At 41.8% G+C, this 8,962-nt stretch overlaps 1 pseudogene; it reads right to left on the bottom strand.

The window, feature by feature from the left end:
* Positions 1 to 4,127: 4,127 nt before the first annotated feature.
* The window catches only part of LOC123076362 (ATP synthase subunit beta, chloroplastic-like), a 57,809-nt pseudogene continuing 52,974 nt past the window's right edge, over positions 4,128 to 8,962 (bottom strand).

The following is an 8,962-nucleotide window of genomic DNA, read 5'->3' as shown; positions in this document are numbered from 1 at the left end:
TTTCTAGCCATTTAATGACCGTAATTCAAATTTGAACTACATCTACATGCAACGCGTAACCGAAACGGTTTGAAAAATCGTATTTGTGTACTTGTGTGCGAGTTAATTCTATGTGCAGTAAACTAGAAGGAATTTTCAAACATATTTGTATCACGACATGGACACATATGCATGAATATGTATGCATGGAGTGGCATGGCATTGTAATTCCAAAAAAAATCAGAAACACATGAAACCTTGGTTGTTATAATGTCATGCCACCAAGATGATGTGGTAAAGAAATTGGAATGTTTGACGAAAGTTTGGACACACACCCCTCACAAACCGGAGCAACTCGCTAGAAGGTTCGTGGTTCCGAGAGGGAACAATGCATGTTTGATGACGAACGGGAGATGGCTTCCTCTTACGGCCTTCAAATTTTTTCTAGGTCTAACGTGCACTACTACAACTGTAATGTGAAAATTTGGAAAATTCTAGGGGTCATTTGACCTTTTAGAGACATTTAAGTGATTTTCTAACCATTTAATGATCGTAATTCAAATTTGAACTACATCTACATGCAAAGCCTAACCAAAACATTTAAAAAAAATCATATATGTGTACTTGTGTGCGAGTTAATTCCATGTGCAGTAAATTAGAAGGAATTTTTAAACATATTGGTCTCACGACATGGACACATGCATATGTATGCATGGAGTGACATGGCATTTTAATTCAAAAAATAGGAAAATGATGAGAAACACATGAAACCTTGGTTGATGTAATGTCATGCCACCAAGATGATGTGGTAAAGAAATTGGCATGTTTCACGAACGTTTGGACACGCACCCCTCACAAACCGGAGCAACTCGCTAGAAGGTTCGTGGTTCCGAGAGGGAACAATGCATGTTTGATGACGAACGGGAGATAGCTTCCTCTTACGGCCTTCAAATTTTTTCCTATGTTTAACGTGCACTAATACAACTGTCATGTGAAAATTTGGTAAATTTCAGGGGTCATTTGACCTTTTAAAGACATGTAAGTGATTTTCTAACCATTTAATGACCGTAATTCAAATTTGAACTACATCTACATGCAACGGCTAACCATAACGGTTTGAAAAATCATATTTTTGTGTACTTGTGTGCGAGTTAATTCCATGTGCAGTAAATTTGAAGGAATTTTCACACATATTGGTGTCAAGGCATGGGCACATGCATGGAGTGCATGCCATGGCATTTTAATTCCAAAAAATTAAAAAATGATCAGAAAAACATGAAACCTTGCTTGATTTAATGTCATGCCACCAAGATGATGTGGTAAAGAAATTGGCATGTTTGATGAAAGTTCGGACACACACCCCTCACAAACCGGAGCAACTCGCTAGAAGGTTCGTGGTTCTGAGAGGGAGCAATGCATGTTTGATGACGAACAGGAGATAGCTTCCTCTTACGGCCTTGGATTTTTTTCAACGTCTAACGTGCACTACTACAACTGTAATGTCAAATTTTGGAAAATTCTAGGGGTCATTTGACCTTTCAAAGACATTTATGTGATTTTCTAACCATTTAATTACCATAATTGAAATTTGAACTACATCTACATGCAACGCCTAACCAAAACAGGTTGAAAAATCATATATGTGTACTTGTGTGCGAGTTAATTCCATGTGCAGTAAATTAGAAGGATTTTTCAAACATATTGGTCTCACGACATGGACACATGCATACGTATGCATGGAGTGACATGGCATTTTAATTCAAAAAAATAGAAAAATGATCAGAAACACATGAAACCTTGGTTGATGTAATGTCATGCCACCAAGATGATGTGGTAAAGAAATTGGCATGTTTGACGAACGTTTGGACACACGCCCCTCACAAACCGGAGCAACTCGCTAGAAGGTTTGTGGTTCCGAGAGGGAACAATGCATGTTTGATGACGAACGAGAGATAGCTTCCTCTTACGGTCTTCAAATTTTTTCCTACGTTTAACGTGCACTAATACAACTGTTATGTGAAAATTTAGTAAATTTCAGGGGTCATTTGACCTTCTAAAGACATTTAAGTGATTTTCTAACCATTTAATGATCGTAATTCAAATTTGAACTACATCTACATGCAACGCCTAACCAAAACGGTTTGAAAAATCATATTTTTGTGTACTTGTGTGCGAGTTAATTCCATGTGCAGTAAATTCGAATGAATTTTCAAACATATTGGTGTCAAGGCATGGGCACATGCATGGAGTGCATGCCATGGCATTTTAATTCCAAAAAATTAAAAAATGATCAGAAAAACATAAAACCTTACTTGAGTTAATGTCATGCCACCAAGATGATGTGGTAAAACAATTGGCCTATTTGACGAAAGTTTGGACACACACCCCTCACAAACCGGAGCAACTCACTAGAAGGTTCGTGGTTCCGAGAGGGAACAATGCATGTTTGCTGACGGACGGGAGATAGCTTCCTCTTTCGGCCTTCAAATTTTTTCCTACGTTTAACGTGCACTAATACAACTGTCATGTGAAAATTTGGAAATTTTCAGGGGTCATTTGACCTTTTAAAGACATTTAAGTGACTTTCTAACCATTTACTGATCGTAATTCAAATTTGAACTACATCTACATGCAACGCCTAACCAAAATGGTTTGAAAAATCATAATTTTGTGTACTTGTGTGCGAGTTAAAAAATCATCATACGATGTAAATATATGGTGTTTATAAAAGAAAATGTAATGATCTGGCAAGACAACCGGCCCCCACACGATTGGCACTCTATCTCGCGGCTCGAGGTTTGGTAGGTGAATGGCGGGGATCATTAATCAGACACGGTTCTGTATTGGAAATCGTCAGCTATTATGTTCACACACGGATTTGCTGCGGGAATTGTGTGTAATGCAAACTACAGTACTCGTAAATTCTGGCGACCGGCGTGTGTACTGTCCCCGTCGATCTAGATTCCGGCCGCCAATATATACTACCTTGCTCACGTCGTCCCACCTGCATTCTCATCTACATCCTCCCCTCGCTCGCCCTCTCTCTCTCTCTCTAATCTCTGCGTCGTCGGTCTGCCCACGCGCCGATAAGGAGTCACCGCCCCCCAAGGACGCTCACTCAATTAGCAGCGACGAGGACCCCTACGCGCCGCTTGACGAGGTTGCGCCGGACCCCCCAACTTTGGATTGGTTTTGGGGCCTATACAATCTTTTTCTGTGGAAGTTGCTGCCGCTGACTGAGAAAGCCAGGCAAGTGGCATTCAAGAAGGAGATGGCGGAGGAGGAAGCCAGGTACCAGGCGGCCTGTGAAGCCCGTGATGCCGCCTGGAAAAAGGAGGCAGCGGAGCTTTGGGGGCGGGCGCGTCGTCGTGCCGAGGAGGTGTACGAAGACGGGTACTTCGCGAGGAAGGTCATAGGCGATGGGCGCCTCGTTGCTGCGTGGAGGTGGACCGATAAGCTCCAGCGTGCCACCGACGAGGAGGTCCGGTGGGCGCCCAACAAAATGGCAAGATCGGCCGCGCGCGTCCGCCAGCAAGAGGCAGATCGGTACGTCAAGCGCTGCGAGGCGGAGGAGTCGGAGTACTGCCTCCGCACTAGGAAGACACCGCGCACCAGGGAGCTGCTGGCGAGGGGCTGCCGGAATACTGGCCCGAGGAGGGATTATTAGTTTTAGTATTGTTCGTTTTCAATTTTATGCATTGTACCTAGTAGTTAAGTATCATCACGTATATGTGATAATATTATATATATATATATAGGTAAAACTGTGTCTACCATAGCCTGTCACAGAACTAGTTAAGGGTCGCTAAACTTTTAACGGTTTAAAAGATATCAAAATATATGAAATAAATATGGGAGCATCTCTCTAATGTAATAAGATGATCCAACGGAGGGATTGTCAAAATATACATGTATGTGTCCTCGGCAAAAATAATAAGCATTTCAGCTCACTGCAACATAAATATATACTGAACTAATTGTTTTTTTGTCCAGGACACATACAGTCGTATTTTTTTAATCCCTCCGTTGGATCATGTTATATTATAGGTGTGTTGGTTTAGTATTTTTTTCAGAATTTTTGAAAACTTAGGATTTTCTACAAGTGCTTGCCACAGAACTAGTTAAGGGTTTCAATGGTGCAAAAGTTTTCAAAAATTCTGAATTGCGATAATGTCCTGAAGTTCTTTGTAACGTTGTAAAGTTTCCTTAACTCTTTGCGCAGTTTCATAATGTTCGTTGCCAACGATCCGAGGCTGTAACATAGTTGAGATTGAATCTAAAGGATCTACTGCTGGATAAATACCCTTGGAAGCTAATCCTCTGGAAAGTATGGTACTAGCATCCAAATGTGCAAATGTTGTGGCAGGGGCAGGGTCGGTCAAATCGTCTGCAGGTACATAAACTGCTTGAATTGAAGTTATAGATCCCTTTCTAGTAGAAGCAATTCTTTCTTGCAAAGTACCTATTTCTGTACTAAGAGTAGGTTGATAACCCACTGCGGAGGGCATTCTCCCTAATAAAGCGGATACCTCTGATCCTTCTTGAACAAAACGAAAGATATTATCGATAAATAAAAGCACGTCTTGCATATTAACATCTCAGAAATATTCCGCCATAGTTAGGGCAGTTAAACCAACTCTCATACGAGCTCCCGGTGGTTCATTCATTTGGCCATAGACTAGAGCTACCTTTGATTCCTCAATATTTTTTTATTAATTACTCTGGATTCCTTCATTTCCATATAAAGATCATTTCCTTCATGAGTCCGTTCCCCTACTCCACCGAATATGGATACGCCCCCATGAGCTTTAGCAATGTCATTGATTAATTCCATGATCAGTACTGTTTTACCTACTCCAGCCCCCCCAAATAGTCCTATTTCTCCTCCACGTTGATAAGGAGCTAAAAGATCGACGACCTTAATACCTGTTTCAAAGATGGATAATTTCGTATCTAACTCGATAAAGGCAGGTGCAGATCTATGAATGGGGAACGTTGCACTACTATCTACAGGACCCAAATTGTCAATAGGCTCCCCAAGAATGTTGAAAATTCGTCCGAGAGTAGCTCCACCGACCGGAACACTGAGAGGATCTCCCGTGTCAATCACTTCCATTCCTCTCATCAACCCGTCCGTAGCACTCATAGCTATAGCTCTAACTCGATTATTTCCTAATAATTGTTGTACCTCACAAGTCACATTAATTTTCTTATCGGCAGTGTCTCTACTCTAGACTACCAAAGCGTTATAAATATAAGGTAACTTGCCTGGGGGAAAAGTGACATCCAACACGGGTCCAATAATTTGATCGATATGACATGTACTTTTTTCTTCAATTGTGGAAACCCCGGGAGGAGAAGTAGTAGGATTGGTTCTCATAATTATCACATAATTAAAAAAGGAATTTGTCGAAATTTTTCTTTTCTTATTGTTGAATAATGCCAAATCAAAAAAATCCAAAAGTAAAAAGGAAATGAATTAGTTAATTCACTAAGAGAGAAAAGGGGACCAGGACTTGAGTTCGTTGCCCAAGCGAATCCCATTCACTCGTTTACTCATGGAATGAGTCCGTTGGAAAGTTCAATCAATCTTTTTTTCATATACATTTTGCCTTTTGTGGAGGATCTGTGCCTACTCTACTTTCCTATCTAGGACTTCGATATACAAAATATATACTACTGTGAAGCATAGATTGCTGTCAACAAAGAATTTTATTAGTATTTAGTTATGTATTTGCATTCAAAATAAGAAAATAGAACTATTAAGAACTTGTAAAATAAGGATTATGAATTAATTTGGGTTGCGCTATATATATCAAAGAGTATACAATAATTATGGATTTGGTAAATCAAATCCATGGTTTAATAACGAACCGTGTTAACTTACCATAACAACAACTCAATTCCTATCAAATTCCTATAGGATAGAACATACACAGGGTGTACGCATTATATATGAATGAAACATATTCATTAACCTAAGCATGCCCTCAATTTTCTTTAATGAATTGATATTATATTAATTGAATATCCTTTTTGGCACGCGAGACTCAAAATCTAATTCAATGAGCTTCCCACAGAACTAGTTAAGGGTTTCAACGGTGCAAAAGTTTTAAAAAATTCTGGAAAAAATACTGAACCAACACCCCTATAATATAACATGATCCAACGAAGGGATTAAAAAAATACGACTGTATGTGTCCTGGACAAAAAAACATATCACACGATATATATTATGAATTCCATTTTCTATCTATTTTTGTATACTAATTTGAATCTAGTTGTTATCATCCACATATACAGAATGGAAAGCGTATATACACACATTGAAACAGAACATATAAGAATGGAAAATAGAGTACACACATTGAAACATAGCAATACACAGAGCAATACTATGATTGCTGTGAATACAAAGCTAGCTATCCATGTCGAAACAACTTTCAAAATAAAACGCGTCCATGAGACCATGACCAGCAGCCCTTGCCTAGGGTAGCTCGTGGCTCTGCCTGAACTCGTGCAGGCGTTCGTCCAAGCGGTCGACACGCTCGCGGTACATCTGGAGCGCGATCTCGAGCTCCAAGTTGGCTATTTCATCGGAGATCACCAGCTCGAGGATGCGACGGCCATGTTCCTCTACTGCGCCCAGGTGGACACCTGGGCCAAGGAGGCGGTCGAGCCTATGGACCAGCGCGTTGGCATCCAGCGGGCCGTGGACAAGGCGAACAGCGGCACCCATGCGAACGGCGCGGTGGGCGTCCGGTGCAAGTACGGCGTGGCCGACATCGTGCAAGTACGGCGCTGAGGGCCTCTGCCCACTCCTGGCGAGGAATGGGGGTATTGACGGGACGTGCACCCAGCTGCGACGCCGTGTCGACAGCAGGCAAGCGCCGATGGATCCGCTCTTGCTGTGCGGCGCGCTGCGCCTCTCGCTCTACGGTGCACCAACGGTCTCGTCGTGCAGCGAGCCGCAGCCTATCGGCGTGGACGTGCCTAGCTTGCTCTACGGCGCGCCATCGATCATGTTGTACGGCGACCTGGAGCCTGTCGGCATTGATTGTAGCGACCAGACCTCAAATGGTCTGTGCTGCTGTGCACCAGTGTCATCCCTGGATCAGTAATGCTGACACGCACAGTACAAACGGAGGATTTATAACAGAGTAGCAATCACACACTTATTACATCGAATATCTCCAAAGAGAATAAGTATGATAAATATGGCTTAAGGCCATCTAAATACGATAACAGCGGAAGACTTGGAAGATAAGTGAGTCCATCAACTCCAGCGGCATCACCGAGTATAAGACCACGACCTAAGGCACCTTACTTGTCGTCTGAAAAGTCTGCAACATGAAACGTTGCAGCCCGAAAACGGGTCAGCACATAGAATATGCTGGCAAAATAACACATAGAGAATAATGAACATAGTGATGCTATACTACATGCATATTTGGCTGGTGGAAAGCTCTATGGTTATGGTTTTGCGAAAAAGCCAATTTTTCCCTACTGCAAAGGAATAAATTTATTTAACTATCATGGTGGTTGTGAAACATTGAGATGGTTGACAGCATCTCAATCCCCATTAAGAACGTGATTAAACCCAAATCAAATTTAAATTAAGTAACATGATGAGATCAACGGGATAATCCAAGAACTAGATACTCAAGATGTCCATAACCGGGGACACGGCTAATCATGATTAGTTTGTACACTCTGCAGAGGTTTGCGCACTTTTCCCCACAAGACTCGATCGCCTCCGCTTGATTCTCGCACTACATGATGTTTGAGAAACGGATGACCGAGACACAGCCTTTCAGGAACAATCACTCTTTACTCCGGGTGGACAGTTACACCTACTTTCCCCTACATCTACTAGCCCATCTCTTCAAGAGATCATGTAACCTACTCAACTATGCTAGAGCCCATAATAGCTTGTGGCTGCACACGGAAGTTTCTAGCATGAATAATCTTATGATCCCTTTGAGCCTGGGTGGCGGTCCTTATACAAACAGACAACACTGGATTCTCCAGGTGCCTCAATCCACCCAGATGTGAGTTTTAGTTGCCACCTTAAGTAAAACATTAATTAACAATCTCACATCTGTCATGGAAATCTCTCAAACCCAATCCACGTCTACGAGCATAGCATGGCAATATAATGGCAACGTAGAAGTAACTCCCAAGGGTTTGATAAATAAAACAGGTAATGGGTACTACCTCAACTACTTCCCAATTCCCACAATTTAATTAGATCCTAATCATGCAATGTTTGAGGAAATAGATCTAATGCAATAAAAACTGGGTATGGAAGGTATGATCAAAGTGTTACTTGCCTTGCTGATGATCCGCGAAACCTAGCGATTCGAAGTAACAAGCGGCACACTCTGGGTACTCTATCACAAACAAACAAGCACACAATAAGTACTCATCTAATGCAGAGGTAAAACTCGAATGAAAAAGCCAACCAGAAAGTTCAACTTAAGAACTCCGGTTTGCGAAAAGAATCAACTCGAACGAAGCAACAAAAGTCAAACGGCGAAAGAAACAAGCTTCGTTTACTAATCTGAATTTAGGTCAAATTTTACAGTAGCAAAAACTTGTTTGAGTAGGTTAAACGGAAAGAGAATTTCGAGACGAAACTCTAGGCGCTTGAATCGCCTGATTCCGATAAACGAGCGAAAAATTAAACAGAAACGAAGATTCGATCAGAAATCGAGATTTGAGATAGTCGCGGAAAAATCCGATGAAAAAGAAAAACGGACGAAAGGTTAAAGAATGGACGTTCGTTAACAGAGAAAATCCGACGAACGCGTTCGTTAAAACGAACGGGTCGGTGAACGTTCACAAAATAACATAACCGAAGAAATAAACCGATCTAGGTTTTTTTTTCAAACGAACGGTTTTTTTTAAATAAACCGGCAAACGACGGCGAGGTGTACCTCGTCGGGGCAGGGCTCCGGCGAGGGCGGCGGGGTGCGGCGGG

The sequence above is a fragment of the Triticum aestivum genome, chromosome 3D (genome assembly GCF_018294505.1).
Source record: "Triticum aestivum cultivar Chinese Spring chromosome 3D, IWGSC CS RefSeq v2.1, whole genome shotgun sequence".
In the NCBI taxonomy this organism is placed as follows: domain Eukaryota; kingdom Viridiplantae; phylum Streptophyta; class Magnoliopsida; order Poales; family Poaceae; genus Triticum; species Triticum aestivum.
The sequence above is the reverse complement of the archived record's forward strand: the minus strand, read 5'-3'. Positions and strand labels throughout refer to the sequence as shown.